A 17,733-nucleotide genomic window follows, 5' to 3' on the forward strand; every position below is an offset into this window, starting at 1 on the left:
ACAATCTAATCAATACACATTAAGACTCTTTAACATTATTAAATGTACATGCTGAATTACTGATATGTGTTGGCTTACACTGTCACAGTTCTAATGTTTTTTTAAGATCTGTGATAAAGTATCTACTGCTGCTTTCAGTAGTATGGCAATAAATGTCATGTAAGATGGCATTCAAACTTACATTATTATTAACATTTAACACTGAATAAAGCACATGAGCTGTACCTGATTATCAGTTTTCAGTTGTTCAGCAGTAAGCAATAGAAGGCGTTTCTCAATTATACATTTCAGTTGTTGGTTAGGACAAAAACTTTCATTATGGAAAATCTTTCACATACTGTTGCTTTTGTTTAGAACATGATTTAAATCAGCCTTTGTTGGTGTCCTTAATCTGGCATCTTGCTCTTGTGTGTTTTGAACCAGGGTGCGATGCCTAGTTTAACTACTGAGTGTCCAACTTACATACTGCACCTTAAATATTATATTTTAGATGTGTTCAGGCCAGGACTCTTCATTCATTCATTTTCTTTTCGACTTGGTTCCTTTATTTTTCTGGGATCGCCACAGCGGAATAAACCGCCAACTTATCCAGCATATGTTTTATGCAGTGGACGCCCTTCTAGCTGCAACCCATCACTGGGAAACATCCATACACACTTATTCAAACACACTACAGACAATTTAGCTAAAGCGCATTTTTTTGGATTTGTGGGAGAAACCGGAGCACACAGAGTAACCCATGCGAACATGGGGAGAACATGCAAACTCCACACAGAAATGCCAACTGACCCAGCCGGGGCTCAAACCAGCAACCTTCTTGTTGTGACACGATTGTGCTACCCACTGCACCACTGTGCTCCCGACCCAGATTCTTATTAAATGGAAAGTTTGGGACAGATTGCACACTCTGGCTGCATTCTAGTTCAGTGTTTTATGCCTTTCACTCGTCTTATTGACGGATGTCCATCATTGATACGCTACGCTAAACATGATACGATACGCTAAACATGTGTCCACTACTGGCAGAACATTAATGAGTTTAAATTGAATGCCCTAAACCCTTGAGCACTTGGAAACTACACACTTTAGATTAAAAAGTTCATTAAGACAAAATTTGGCTGGCTTGAGAAAGTTAAGACTGAAAGTAGTCAAAAGCAGGGCATTGAGAGTATGTCCATGTAAGCTTCCCTTGTTCACAAGACAAAGTGTAACACTTTTAAATGGCGGCAGAGACTCCCCCAAGAGAAAGTGGTTAGGGACGTTTGCGAGTGTGTGTCTAAAAATTGACATGTTTGAGTTACAAATTTCTGTTTCATTATAACACATGACTAAGTGAAGTTACCATTGCTAAGCATAAATTAGATATGGATGAATAGATGCTACATTTGACCATTTAGCGCATGTTGGCACATCCACCATCATAGAATAATCAATGTCATCACTCACAGGAAGAAAAAAATGTTCTAAGTTGTCGCAACATTACAGCTACTGGTTTTACAGCTAAGTATAACTAGCTTTGTTTAGCACGTTTTTAGGAAAGATATTATTAATAGCAGCCGCATACACATACAAATATCTGTAAATTAGCAGCTTCCTTGTTTTGTGGTTCATCGTTTTATTTTTTTATATTTAACTGTTGATATTCCAACAACTTTTAATTCTGAAAAGTTCGAAAAAATGACTTTTATTAACATTTTTAGGAGTTTAAAGTGCTATATTGTAAAACCTTCTACAAATCTGCCAATACATTTTACAGACTTATTTCTCTACTAAATTGTTAATGAAAGTCACTTTGTTAAAATTTGGAGTTGAATATTCAACTTCAGAAGTCGACAAAGTAGAAAATAACTTCTCATAATGCAATTCACAAACATAAATAAGCAGAAATAACCTGCGAATCACTAAATATGAAAGCTGTTAATTATTAACCTGTCTTTCTTTACAGTGTATGACTGCTAAACACATGTGGACACATCCACCATCTTAGAGCAATCAAGATTTTTCCAAGATGCCACAATATTATGCAGTTTCAGGTTGTAGAAACCACCGTAAATGTAAATTTTTCCAAAAATGGATTCAAAGAATAAAATGTATTGGTCTGTCACTGATCTCTAAATTAACACTAAATTCTGAAACCCATATCAGAAACAAATGTCACATCTGAAGCATATTCAAAGTGTTGTGGGTATTTAAGCCTTTAAAAAGTGATTAATGTAGCTTAAAACAATCAAATTAGACAGCAATTTAAGAGGTCTCAAGCACCGGTCTTTCAATTTGTTATACACTCACTGGCCACTATATTAGGTACACCTGTTCAACTGCTCGTTGATGCAAATTTTTTATCAGCCAATCACATGGCTGCAATTTAATGCATTCAGGCATGTAGACATGCTCAAGACAATCTGTTGCAGTTCAAACCGAGCACCAGAATGGGAAGAAAGGTGATTTAATTAACTTTGAACGTGGCATGGTTGTCTGTGCTAGACGGGCTGATCTGAGTAATTCAGAAACTGCTGATCTACTGGGATTTTCATGCACAGCCATCTCTGGGGTTTACAGAGAATGGTCTGAAAAAGGCAACAATAACTCAAATAACAACTCGTTACAGCTGAGGTATGCAGAAGAGCATCTCTGAATGCACAACACATCAAACTTTGAGGCAGATGGGCTACAGCAGGAGAAGACCACACCGGGTGCCACTCCTGTCAGCTAAGAACACGAAACTAAGGCTACAATACACAGGCTGACCAAAATTGCCCAATAGAAGATTAGAAAAACGTTGCCTGGTCTGATGAGTCTCGATTTTTGCTGCAACATTTGGATGGTAAGGTCAGAATTTTGACATCAATAGCATGAAAGCATGGATCCATTCTGCCTTGTATCAACGGTTCAGGCTGGTGGTGGTGGTGTAATGGTGTAGGGGATATTTTCTTGGCACACTTGGGTCCATTAGTACCAATTGAGCATCGTGACAACACCACAGCCTACCCGAGTACTGTTGCTTACCATGTCTTTTCCTTTATGACCACAGTGTCCCCATCTTCTGATGGCTACTTTTAGCAGGATAACGCACCATTTCATAAAGCGTGAATCATCTCAGACTGGTTTCTTGAACATGAAAATGAGTTCACTGTAGTCAAATGGCCTCCACAGTCAGCAGATCTCAATCCAATAAAGCACCTTTGGGATGTGGTGGAACGGGAGATTCACATCATGGATATGCAGCCAACAAATCTGCAGCAACTGTGTGATGCTGTTATGTTAATATGGAGCAAAATCTCTGAGGAATATTTCAGTACCTTGCTGAATCTCTGCCACGAAGGATTAAGGCAGTTCTGAAGGCAAAAGGAGGTCAACTCGGTACTAGTAAGGTGTACATAATAAAGTGTATATCTAAATATTACAGTTTTATTGTATATTACTGTAGTAAATTCGGCCTTTCTGAGCATTTATGACTTATTTCAGTCTTAATTATTCTAAACTTTGAACTACTTGTGTAACTTTTACTTATTTTTACTACTCTGGTTTAACACATTTTCCTTAAAGAATGATACATAAAAAAAAGATTAGCTGTAAAAGTGTTTAATGCATATATGTGTGGGGCAAAAAATAACAGAAAACCTGCACTAACCAGAAGGAGGTGCTGCACCGCTACAGCCTCCGCAGAGGAGTCATTTCTCCAGTGCTACAGATGTTGATCTTAATATAATAGCGGTGGACGGTAAGTTTGTTTTTCTAGCGAGAACTAATGACATGAGGAAACTGATGTGGGTTATTCAATAGGATGTAGCACTTGGCAAAACCCAATCTAATAGCTCACATTTGTCTCGTTGAGCTGGAATGTTCGAAAAGAGGCACTAAAACATGGCTTTTAATGTTCTCTTAGAGGTGTATCCATTTCAACATGTTATATGCTCATGGGAAGACATGCCACATCTATCTCCTTCTATGCTTATTAAAAAATAACGTGATATTCATTGAGTTTATTTGCTGTACTGCGAAGACGTGACCGGACAGCCCGTTTCTGATTACGCGATATTAACTCCTCATAAGAAAACATTTGTCATGGACCGTGTTCTGAAGTGAGGATTTGACAGTTCCTTCTTTAAAACATGGTCTCCAAACAGTAGAAAAACACTACGGGAATCTGAATGTAGAAGCTCTGCCAAGGATCAAATCTGAGAGCTGTTCTGTTTGGCTGACGCCCAGAGAGGCCTGAATACAGCATAACCTCGCCTTCACTGCCAGTCTGTTTCTCTTAAAATGGTTATGGTGGCTAGTTTAGACACATCATTGGTTGAGCTCTGAACATCTTTTTTCACTAGCGAAGCTGTAAACTAGTAGATGTTTTGAACTCAATCTCATAGAGTGTTTTCACAACACTTTCTGAATAAATAGAAATTAAATAATGGCAATGAACTCATCAAACTCTGATATTTTGCTGATTATTTCTGCTTAAAATGATCAATTATCATTGCTTTTAGGCTGTAGTAATTGGTCGGACTGAAAAAAAAGTATTTAAGCCATTTTTCTACTGCATGGTAGGGTGTCATTCAATTTGGTATAGCTTACTTTTGGTGGCTTTTGCACTACATTCCCGGCCACCTGGTACTTCTTCAGTTTCAAATATGACACAAACTGTATACACTGTTGACCACTGATTGGTCCAAAAGAATTGTCACTACCAGATTTGTGACATGAGAAATTAAAACTGCCATATTTAAATTGTTTGTTTGCAGATTTATCTTAGCACAGCAAGAAAAAAATACATCTGAAATGGCACCAACATGGTCAGTATAAGGTTCAGATGTTCCTCTTATTGGTGCCTCAAGAGTGGATCCATCAAGAGTTGGATGGGATGGCCTGGAATGAAAAACTTTTAAGGAAGTTATGACAGTAGAGGCACTGCAAATATGACAATGATCCATCCACTTTAAGTGGCACTAAACTGCATACCACACAGTGGAAGAGTGGCTTATGAGTAGGGCTGGGCGATAAAATCGGTATCGGTATTTATTGACCGAACCATTGTCAATATCGATAAAAAAAAGATTTGGTATGACATTTTGGTATGAAGAGCTAAAGTTATATTAAGTGTGGCTGCTGAGCGCGAGCCTTGGAAGCAATGCCAATAAGCTGAGGGTGTAAGTTTGTCATTTTTCAATGGAGGCACACGACTTGAGCGATGCACATATGGAAGCGTATGAGATTTGTCCATTTGTCATCCTCTGAGAAAACGCTTAATGGTCGCCTAGTGATGAGAGACACCATGGAAAATGAAGGAAACAACCAGCTCATTCTTGTCACTTTAGGTCACAATAAAAACAAATGCAGAAATGAGTACGGTGGCTAGCAGCAAAGAGGAAATTGTAAATTAAGGATGTTGCCAAAGTGGCTTTTTGGTTTCTTTTCTTGTGCATCCCAGCCATTAGCTCTCCATCTGAAAGATTTTTTTAGCATAGGAGTAATGTAGTCATTCAACTTCACAATTTGAAATGTTGCAAAATGTATTTGAATAATGATGGTTGGTTCCATTACCTGAAACCGCAGAATTAATTCACACCTTACAGACGTTGATCTACCTTTTCTATTGAACACACTTTTTGTATGTTAATTATCAAGTTTAAGAGTCTCTTTAACACTTGTGTTTATTTAATTATAAAGAAATGAGATATTTTGTATAAATATTTTTGTTTTTGACTATTAAACTGTTTGCCTTAGCAATGTTAACAACTAAAGTGGTAAAAAAAAACAATCCTAATATTCCTACATGGATTGTCATAAAACAGTCAATAAATATTGATATCAAATAATATGAAACATGATATTGTGATAAATATATATATACTTAGTCAAGTAAGTAAAATATTAGGCTAAAAACTTAATTGTTACTGCTCATAGTTGTGCTTTACCGCCTATTAAGCAGGTCGCACATCAGAAGCGCCGCTCGGCACCGCGACACGGCGCGCACATGACAGTTTAAAATAACACACCAGACGCGCACAATCAAATTATATTTAACATGAAACTAATCAGATGGTGTTCTGTGGCGCGGCTGAAAAATGAACTGCGTCCTGAGCCATGGCCGGGCACCGCCGACTTGCAGCGCCGGTGTGTGTATCCTGATAGAAACCTATGTTTAGAATTCTAAAATGCATGGCGTTGCGTGGCGCTGCGCAGCGCTTCTGGTGTGCGACCTGCTTAAAATTTAGATTGTCAAAATATTGCATTGTTTCAAGCTTTACTAAGTCCTTCTCCATATAATTTAGCAGCTTCCACACATTTCCCACTGGTTCAGACAGCATAAATAGGCAGAAGATATAATCAATAGTAGATTTACCATGCAATCAATGCTCTTGTTGACATCTACAGTAACTATCTCTGGGTTCCACACAATTCCTTCATGTTGTCCCAAGACAAATTGAATAAGTTAACTTAATTGTTTTTACAAGTTTAAGTGGGGCCAGGCAGTGGTGCAGTAGGTAGTGCTGTCGCCTTACAGCAAGAAGGTCGCTGGGTCGCTGGTTCGAGCCTTGGCTCAGTTGGCTTTTCTGTGTGGAGTTTCTCCCTGCGTTCACATGGTTTTCCTCCAGGTGCTCCGGTTTCCCCCACAGTCCAAAGACATGCGGTGAATTGGGTAGGCTAAATTGTTCGTAGTGTATGAGTGTGTTTGTGGATGTTTCCCAGAGATGGGTTGCAGCTGGAAGGGCATCCACTGCGTAAAAACTTGCTATAGATAAGTTTATTCCGCTGTGGCGACCCCGGATTAATAAAGGACTAAGCCAACAAGAAAATGAATGAATGAAAGTTTAAGTGGAAATACTTAAGAATTCTGTTGTTTCAGCTCATTTTAAATACGTTGCTTGAACAAGCAACAAAGGTCATTATTTGAGTGTGGGTAACTAATGAAATCTTGATGCAAGTGCAAAACCTCTATAACCTTTTCAATGTGGTCATGTTGTTGGCCCATGCTTGTTATCAAACTCTTTCATAACTGTAACAAAAAGAGGCATCTCAATCAAACAGCTATCATAAAATTATATATCAATATGTGGCTCTTTTTGGAGTCTCTGAGGCAATAGAAATTAAAAATGTAAAACAGAAAATTCATTGGGACCATTGTTTTATTTACATATCTCAAAATGGTCTATAACAAACAATCCTTAAACACAACTCTTTTTTTTCATATTAATAGAGCAGTCTGTTTTACGATGACCAACCGTTTTATAAAGTACACCTGTAAATGGCTGTTAATGCAAATATTAATTTAATTAGCCATGGACACTGGTATTTAGTCAGGCAGACGTGGTGGAGACTATGTGCTGAAACATGTATCAGAATGGTGATTTATGTGACATTGTTTGAGTCAGAGAGGCTGGTCGGAGTATTATAGGATCTGCTGATCAGCAAGGTGCTGGAAACGTTCTTCATTCCTTTGTGACATGGTGTGTTACACTGGTGGAAGTAGTTGTCAGAAGACGAGTGTGGTCATAAACAGATGGACGTGGTCAGCAATAATATTCACGTTAGCTGTGTCATTTTAGCAATGCTCAACTGGGTATTATATAGGTTGGAGTGTGCCAAGAAAGTCTCCCCCATGCCAATACACCAGCAGCAGATTGAACTGTTGATACAGGGCAGGATGGATCCATGCTTTCACTTTGTTTACGCCACATTCTAACTCTACAATGAGCATCCCTACAGAAAGCGAGACTCATCCTAACTTTTCCTGTCTTCTATTGTTGTGTTTTGGGTGAACTGTCCTCATTTTGCTGCACTTATGCTGCGGTAGTTCATCTGCTTCAAGGTTTGACGTACAGAGATGCCCTTCTGCAGACCTCAGTTGTAACAAGAAGTTATTTGAGTTACTGTTGTCTTTTTATCCGCTGAACCAGTCTGTTCATTCTCTTCTGACCTCTGGGATCAACAAGACATTTTTAGACCACTCTCCATAAACCCCAGAGATGGTTGACTGTGGAAATCCAAGTAAATCAGCAACTCAGGCGCCATTTGCAGTGATGCGCTTTTGTTTTAAAATGCATAATTTCACACTAAATCCACACTTATCTGGCATCTGTGAAAATGAAGCATTGTGAAAAGGCTGAAATCCCTGTTTAGTTTGAAAATGCTGGAGTTCTGTTTCAGTATAGATGGACTGAAATTGTGATTTTTCTTTAAAAAGAGCCGTGGCTATCCACAACTGGTCTCTGATCGGTCTTCTCGACTATTGCATATTGTCTCTTGATTTGTCAAGCTCCTCTCATATGTCAGTTACACAACTGGTATATGGCATGTAGAGATGGTGGCAAATTGGCATCAACAGCCATGCCAGAGGCTGCATTTACACCAGTGCATTTAGTACACATAGACAACAGTAACTATGTTTACATGGACATCAGCAATCTAATTATTTGCCTAACAGTTTTTTACAGATGCTAGGACACATTTCTCAATACTTAGTTCATTTTTGCAAAACTCTTCACACAATTCTCCTAACCGACTTTCAGCTTTGCAAAACAGTTCTTTTCACATTCCAAATGCACTAGCAAAAACACTTTATTCAGGTCTCAAATAAACACATTCTTCCAGAACACTAGCAAAGGTTGACAGCCGTCAAACACACTTTGTCACCCACAAAACAATGACCTAAAAAACCCTAACAACATGTAGCATCACACAGTGTTTTCATGTTTAAAACAAGGACACATCTCTGTTTATAATTGCAATGTATATTGTTTATAACTGCAATATACAGTTGAAGTCAGAATTATTAGCCCCCCTGAATTATTAGACCCCCTGTTTATTTTTACCCCTATTTCTGTTAAACAGAGAGAATTTTTTTATCAAATTTCTAAACATAATAGTTTTAATAACTAATTTCTAATAACTGATTTATTTTATCTTTGCCATGATGACAGTAAATAATATTTTACTAGATATTTATTCAAGACACTTCTATACAGCTTAAAGTGACATTTAAAGGTTTAACTGGGTTAATTAGGTTAAGGCAGGTTAGGGTAATTAGGCAAGTTATTGTATAACGACGGTTTGTTCTGTGGACTGTCGAAAAAAATAACTTAAAGGGGCGAATATTTTGTCCTTAAAATGGCATTTAAAAAATCAATAACTGCTTTTATTCTCGCTGAAATAAAACAATTTAAAGTTTCTCCAAAAGAAAAAACATTATCAGACATGCTGTGAAAAATTATTTGCTCTGTTAAACATAATTTGGGAAATATTTAAAAAAGCAAAAAAATCAAAAATCAAAGGGGGGCTAATAATTCTGACTTCAACTGTATGTTGCTGGAATGAATCAGACATGATGCAGAATTCATCAATATTTTATATTCCAAAATACAAGAATTTGTATACACACAAGAATTTGTATATACACCATCCACCGATACAGATACATGTGATCTGTGGTCCTTTACTGACTCGGTAGGTGCAGAAAATAGAGTCAAACAACCATGTGTGTATGAAATATCCTTTCGCAAAATGAGGCAAAAAGTCTTACCTGACGGTAATCGTTCAACTGCGGTGTTTACATGTCTGTACTGCACTTCAATAATGCAACAAAAATAGCCGGATTAAGGTGATCAAAAAATAGCTGTTTAGCTATTTAAGAGTACTCTGCTAGACTCTTAATCAGAGTGTGGTCTTAATCAATTTAAAATCAGAGAATTGGTGTCATTTTTAAACGTACTCAGTGCTAACTACTGAGCCACCGTGCCGCCCCTGTTTGCATAAACAAGCATGAGTAGGTAATGCCAAGGTAGAGAAAAAAATTGCAAAGGCAATTAAAACCTCTGTTTCATCCAGACAGTATGTTGTTCAGAAAACCAAGCACATTTACTTCACAATGGAAATTATTCTTAACATTGCTGTATTGTGCATGCCAGGCCAGTAGATTTGCACATACAGTGCTATAATATCTCAGTTTTTTTTTGTTGTAAAAAACTTGTACATAATACACATGAGGTCACTGTAAAATCTGATTAAAGGCTGATTTATACTTCTACGTCCAGCGCACGTGTAAGCTTTGGCGCAGCCTTCGCACAGTTGCATAGTCACTGATGTGCAGCTCTTAAAAATGCAACTACATATCGCAAAGACGCGTAACACAAGCTCTGTGATTGGGCGGAGTGGTAGTGCTGACAAGTGTGGGCAGGGCTTTTGATTCTAATATCAATAGTAGTTGTCACTGTAGTACTATCAGTTGTAGTAGACATTGTACAGTAGTAGTCGTCAGTGTGGCTGTAGTAGCAGCAGTAGTGGTTGTAACATTAAGTCATTTTCTGTAGTAGTAGTAGTTGGCGTAGTACTTGTAATTAATTATTATCATTATTGTTGTTGTCAGTCGTTATTATTGTTGTCCTTTTCATTATTACTATCATAACATTGCTATCATTGTTGTCACTCCTTACCACAGCCCATTGGAGTGAATGTTTACAAGTGTGGAGTTCTATGAAACTTTTGTTGTGTATAAACCTTATGATTAACTTATGAGCACGTCCGCTTCTTCCTGTCTCAGAATGAGCGAGTTTTAGCTACTTGTACATTTAAGGTAGCATTCAGAAAAAAACTTAACACCAGCAAAAAAACTTGACACAAAAGAAAAAACCTACTGCCAGCTAGCGTTTCAGAAGTGTTATTGCAGAGCAACACAAACAGTGCGCAGAAGGCAGGCACCGTGGGTCACGCCGATCACTCGACACAGAAGTATGAACCAGCCTTTAGGTTGTCAATATTAAAATCTGCCACTTTGAACCCTTTTTTAATGTTTGTTTTCAAACTACCAAAATGCTGTTTTGTAAATTAACAGAATACATGATGTTGTGCAATAACCAAAACAAAATGCCTCGACTTTACCTGTCACGATTACCAGCGATCGTCTTTCATAAGATCGATGGATTTCACAAAAAATAACTCATGGACTACAATTCCGCCATTTCAGGACTACATATTCAAACATGCACTCCGGTCACACTCACACATGGTTCCTCATCTAGACTGATTACTCGCACCACCTGAGGATTGTCAGAGACTGATTGCACACACTATTTAAGCCACACACAGCCATTTTACCCATTCAGTTTGCTGAGTCATGTTATCTGTAGAAACACTACAACGCGTTTTCCTAGTCTTGTTTTCTTGTGTTTTGAACCTTGCCATGTTTACCTTTTTGTTTTAGTCTGCCGCCTGCCTTCGGACCACTCGCCTGATACTTTGACAACAATTCTGGACTTTCCTTGTATATCTGTTTGCACCTGTGCTGCCCACTGCTTGCCTGACTTTGAATAAACCTGCATGTGGATCCAAACTTCTGTTGTTAGTGTCACTCCCCGGGATTACATTACCAAATAAAGATTGTAAAATTTTAAAATGTATGATTTTCTATAGTTATTACAGCATATTAACTATAGTAAACTATGGTAAAACTATAGTACATACTGTATATTATTATTATTATATATACACATACAGTTGAAGTCAGAATTATTCGCCCCCCGAATCATTAGACCTCTTGTTTATTTATTTTTTTCCCAATTTCTGTTTAACGGAGAGAAGATTTTGTCAACACATGTCTAAACATAATTAGTTTTAATAACTCATTTCTTATAACTGCTTTATTTTATTTTTGCCATGTTGACAGTAAATAATATTTGACTAGATATTTTTCAAGACACTTCTATACAGGTTAAAGTGACATTTAAAGGCTTAACTAGGTTAATTAGGTTAGCTAGGCAGGTTAGTGTAATTGCAAGTTCTTGTATAATGATGGTTTGTTCTGTACACTATCAAGAAAAATATAGATTAAAGGGGCTAATAATATTGTCTATGAAATGGTGTTTAAAAAATTTAAAACTGCTTTTAATCTAGCCGAAATAAAGACTTTTTCCAGAAGAAAAAATATTATCAAACATACTGTGAAAATATCCTTGCTCTGTTAAACATCATTTGGAAACTATTTTAAAAAAGAAAAATAATTGGCCAATAATTCGGCCTTCAACTGTATATTATTATATACTATATACAGACATTGTTAGTTAAATGCAAATTGTATGCTATTAAGCTCACATTGCCTTGGTAAGCAAACATAATGGAATAAAAAGCACACTACGCACAATCTGTTGCAGCTTAATGAATAATCGGAAAAATAAAACCCCAAAACAAACAAACAATAAAACTATAACTACAATAAATTACACTAATCTAATGAGAAAACATCAACATGGATTTGTAGTTTCACGCGACCTTATCTTATAAAATGTTTCTTATTGTCCATGCGTTCCTTTGCAGTTCCATATGCATTATGTTGGGGGCGATATATATCTCAAAAATAAGTCTAATATGACATTGATCTATTACTTACGGATAGAGGAGCGCGCAGGATGAAGTGATGGAGCTCAGCGAGGCGGAGTCTGAACCGCTGCACACTTTATAAAATGAGGAGACCCGACAGACTCGAGGAATTCCTTCAGCTTCTCAATCACTCCACACTTCCAGAATCAAACCTGAAACATCAAAAACCCTTGCAGGTAAGATTCAGACGGACAATGTTTCATTTTTAACTCTGACGACATTTCTTAATTAAAATGATCGAGTTTGTACACATAACGCTGCTAAATGTCGACGTAACATTCTGGAAATTAAATTAATCAGTTTTGTAACACGGTTTTGTTGGGCAAAATTGAATGTAAAATGTGTTGTTGTTGTTGTTGTTGTTGTTTTCTCTGGCACTTGTTCTCTTGTGAGGAACACCTGTAGCCTTTGTGCTTGTAAATGTTCAGGTTATTTGGGAAGTCTAATAGGCTACATTAACGAAGTAGGCTACTAACTAGTTCGTAAGAGCTCATTCAGACTGTCAGCATTTAGTACACCTGCTTTACTCTATAAAAATAGTTCCTTGTTGTGAAGATATTGGGGTATCTGTCCCATTTGTTTATTAGTTTTACTAAATAATTTTTAGGGTAGTATAGGCACTAACCTTAGTATTTGTCAAATGAGAAGATAAATTGTCAAGCGGAGAAATTAGATGATAAATTAATAAATTTGATAAATGAGATGATAATAATAAATATGTTTCTGCATTTAAAAAGAAAATGTTAATGCAGAAAAATATGTAATATTGTCATCTCATTTATTAATAGGTTTTAAACAGTAATTAAAAAATAATAAAACACAACTATAAAAGATAACAGAAAATATGAATGGTATTTAAAAAATATTAAATATAAAATACAATTATTTTAGACAAAAGTATTTCTTTCAAAAATACATTATTATTATTATTATTAATAATAATATTATGACTAAATGCTTTTATTTTATTTAGATTTTAACAATAGTAACAGTACATTTGAATGAATATTGTTATATTTTAATAAATCAATATAATTTCATGCAAAATTTAAATAAAATCATATTTGTAATTATTACTTTTAGTGTTGGTATTGTTGTCATTAGCTTATTGTTTTTTTATTAATCTTATGAATAATAATTATTATTATTAAAACCCTCTTCTGAAAATATTAAATTACAAACAACACCAACAAAATTAATCATAATACTAATAACTTAATTACTGTTGAGGTAGATTTTTTTATAATTAATATTTTATTGAATCTAATATTTTTTATATTTCTATTTATATACGTCTAATTTTTTTGTCTCAGTATTATGTCCCAAAGTATTAATTTACCAATATTTTTAAGTGTTGCTTTACTGTTAAGTATTATCATTCATACAAAAATACATTTTGTCCCACTATATTTCATTTCCAATATTTCATTTTTGCATTTATTTATTATCCGTATAATATCCCAGATTATATGAAACAATAATTAATTAAGCAATGACCACAAAACAAGTTTACAGTTTCTCATAATAAACAAAGCATTACAGACATGTAGTCATTTTTTTTCTTACAATATTGCATGTGAGTGCTGATCTAGTGACAGACGAAGCAGTGGATGGAATGAGTAAGTTTGTGTGTGTGTGTGTGTGTGTGTGTGTGTGTGTGTGTGTGTGTGTGTGTGTTTAGTGGAGCTGAACAGAATCTGGAGGTAATTCAGTGATAACAGCTTTGGCACAGACTGCAGGCAGGATGTTTTGAGCTCTGCCCTGTGTTTCCGCTGGCAGCCCTCAGTGCCCAGAGAAATTAGAAAAGGAGGGACACTGGGGGTCAGCAGCGGCCAGTCTACAATCAGGTATACATTTGTTTTGCTTAGACTTATCGTGGAAAGACAGGTTGACATTTAAACTAGTGCTGTGATTGGCAGAAATCTCAAATATTCAAAATGAATGTATTCGATTTTTGGCTATAGGCTTAATCCGCTATAGGCTTAATCTTGATTGTTGGAAACAATGTATCCTGAAATAATGTATAGCTATTCAAGTTTACTTGATAAATGCAATTTTATGAAATAGAATATAATTTTATAAAGGCTTGTTTACGCCACATGATAATAAATAAATAAATAAAATAAAGGTAGCAGCAGATTTTTTTTTATTCACAATAAATATTAAACCCCACAATTCTGAGTAGTTTATTTCTCACAATTCAGTAAAAACAAATTCTCAAAAATCAAAATTCTTCAAATTCTCACATTTTTTCTTAATTGCAAAACATAAACACTTAAAATTTAGTTTTGAAACTGCAAGACACAAAGTCACGCTTCCCCAAATAAGTAATAATGCAATTGTTTACCCAGAATTGTATAAACGTATCTTGCAATTGATATTTTTTTCTTAAACCTGCTTTATTTCTCAAAATTGTGTTTATTTCTTGCACATTCTTTGCTTGTCTCATAATTAAAACTTTTTTTTAGTATTGCAAGAAATAAACACAATTTCAAGTAAAAATACATCTGAATATCAAATTGATATCTCACAATTATGCCTTTTTCTCAGAATCGAGACTTTATTTCTGTAAACTATGAGCTTAACTTTCTCATAATTTTGCCAGTCTTTATTTATTGCTTGAAGTACTACCTTCTCCTCAGAATTGTGTGATATAAACTTGTAGTTTCGAGTTTATAAAAGTTGAGAGACACAAAACTGCAATTAAGGGGCAGCAATGGTGGCTCAGGGGTTAGCACTGTTGCCTCACAGCAAGAAGCTCTCTGTTTTGAGAGCAGTTGGCATTTCTGTGTGTTTGTATGTTCTCCCAGTAAAAAAACTTGTGTGGGTTTCCTCTGGTTTCCCCTACAGTCCAAAGACATGCACTATAGGTGAACTGAACAAACTAAATCGGCCATAATGTATTAGTGTGTGTTAATGAGTGGAGTAGATGGCAATTTATTCTGCAATGGCGACCCCTGAAATAAAGAGCCAAGGGAAAATAAACGACTAAGGTATAGCTGCAGTTTTGCACAATACATTTTTTGCTTAACAATTCTGAGAAGTTTAAATCTCACAATTCAGAGAGAAACAAATAAAAAAAATTCACATTCTTAATTACTCAAAAATTTTTAATTGACATAAACTCAAACTAAAGTTGAAATGGCAAGAAATTGCCAGTCACGCCTCCCTTATATTGTATGTATAATTGCATGGTTAACCCATTGCGAGAAAGTAACTTGCAGTTGTTGTTTTTTAATTAAAACTGTGATTATTTTTCTCACAGTTGTACATTTATTTCAACATTCTTCATTTATGTCTCATAATCGAAAGGTTTTGTTTAGTATTGCAAGAAATAAACTCACAATTGCAAGAAAGTTACGTCTGAATATTAAGTAGCTATCTCGTAATTCAACCTTTTTTCTTTTTATTTTATTTCTGTCAATTATCAGTAAATAAGACTTAATTCATAGCTTAAGTACTACACTGAAAACCCTAATAAGTTGACTGATCTAAATTAATGGAGTAAACTCGTTGCCTCAATTTAATTGAGTAATGGAGTCTCCCAAAACTTGCATGATTAAGGGTGCTTTCACATCTGTTGTTCGCTTCATTTGGTCCGGACCAAGGGCAATAAATGATACATTGTTGCATTTTCTGCTGTCTTTGGGTCGTTTTCACACCACACTGCTGGCTTTGGTCCGAACCAGTTGAAAAGAACCAAAATCCAGTCATCTGACAAAATCCACATCTCTCATTGGCCAGATGTTGTTGAACATATTTCCAACACTGCTTATCGATTGGTCAGAATTCACGTGCGGGAAAATGCAAATCAACTCCCTCAAGTAAACAAACCGGCAGACACAAAATGTCACTTTTTACTATGGAGGGACGACTGCACTGGCTGATTGCATCCCTGCTTTAGACAAACTACATTTCGAGAATGAAGCACAGCCACGGCTGGAAAGCAGTGTTTTAATGCGTCGCTCGTCACTTCAGGACTTTAAGTCAGGCGTGAATTAATTTAGCTAAACTGCGACAAGGTCATCTTGCGGAAATATTACCAACGATCCATCAGGTAATGTTTTTCCCTCCCTCTCTCTCTCTCTCTCTCTCTCTCTCTCTCTCTCTCTCTCTCTCTCTCTCTCTCTGTTGGTAAAGCGCTGTCAACAAATATTTTTCCTCCATATCCCATAATGCACAGTGCATTGGCCTACGGCAGCTGTATTAGTCCAAAAAGCACAGTATCATGCATTTTCATGGTGCATAAATTAAGTTAACTCATATATTTACATGATTAGGACCAAAATGCTAAATTTTAAGTTATGTTCAGTCAACTTTACTTAATTGTTTAAGTAAAGACAACATTAGGGTTTACAGTGTATCTTTTCCTCAGAATTGTGTGGCATAATTGTGTAGTTGGAAGTTGTAAATATTAAGAAATACAAAGTGGCAATTAAGAGAAAAAGTAAGAAATCTAAATTCATATTTGAATTCATGTCACAAAACTGATTTTCCTTTGGAAAAGATCAACTTTATTTTTTGCAATTGTGAGTTTATTTCTCTCTCACATTTCTTTGTTTACATATATATATATATATATATATATATATATATATATATATATATATATATATATATATATATATATATATATATATATATATATACACATCACAATTAGATTTTTTGTTCTCTGAATTGCATTTTTTTGCAATTCAGAATTTCACAATTGCAAGAAAAACTTCAGACATTTTCAAATTCTGAGTTTTGTATCATTATTGAATTGCAATTCTGAATTTCATCATAAATTATATAGAAATTTAAACAATTTTCAAGCTTCCCAGTTTGTAACTTAAATTATAAGATACGCTGTATTTACATAAAAAAATTCTCAAAAGTGCAACATATAAATTGTCAATTAAAATTATTTTCAAAATAAAAAGTTAAAATTAAAAGTGAGAATTTTACAATTTTAACTCACAATCGCAAGAACAAAATCTGAATTTTCAGTTCAGACATTTTAGAAATCTTTATTGAATTGCAATTCAGAATTTTTCTTTTTAAAATCTCATCATAAATTATTTTTCCTAAAGCTTGCCAATTAAAAACGTAAATTATAAATTGAAAGATAAGCTGTAAAAAAAAAAATTGGGTTCCACACAGTCTATTTTTGTTGAAAAATCGAATTAGGTTAACTTGTAAATTTTTACAAATTTGAGTAGATAGAACATAAAACAATTAAGCAAAAAACCAGAGAATTGTGTTGTCAGCTCAAAAATGCAAATATGTACCCCGTATGCATTTCTGGAGAGCACAGTTTATATAGCCAGTGGAATGTTTGGCTACATTTCGTCTTTAAAACGAATAATACCAGCTGATGGCTTA

General features: G+C 35.3%; 2 protein-coding genes across 8 annotated transcripts in view; one reads left to right on the forward strand and one right to left on the reverse strand.

Moving 5' to 3' along the window:
• Window positions 1–17,733, reverse strand: part of LOC101885990 (interleukin-17 receptor A) — a 170,965-nt gene that overhangs the window by 76,222 nt on the left and 77,010 nt on the right. For 2 of the 4 annotated variants that reach the window (XM_087312201.1, XM_087312205.1), the window contains exon 3: window positions 12,377–12,518. The exons of the other annotated variants lie outside the window; for them this stretch is intronic. The gene's annotated coding sequence lies outside the window, so the exon portion shown is untranslated. The remainder of the gene's footprint in view (window positions 1–12,376; window positions 12,519–17,733) is intronic. 4 annotated transcript variants of the gene reach the window in all.
• cald1b (caldesmon 1b) overlaps window positions 12,441–17,733 on the forward strand; it is a 68,544-nt gene continuing 63,251 nt past the window's right edge. For 2 of the 4 annotated variants that reach the window (XM_087310901.1, XM_087310902.1), the window contains exon 1: window positions 14,048–14,213. The gene's annotated coding sequence lies outside the window, so the exon portion shown is untranslated. 4 annotated transcript variants of the gene reach the window in all.

The sequence above is a fragment of the Danio rerio genome, chromosome 25 (assembly GCF_052040795.2).
Source record: "Danio rerio strain M-AB ecotype USA chromosome 25, GRCz13ab, whole genome shotgun sequence".
Lineage (NCBI taxonomy): Eukaryota > Metazoa > Chordata > Actinopteri > Cypriniformes > Danionidae > Danio > Danio rerio.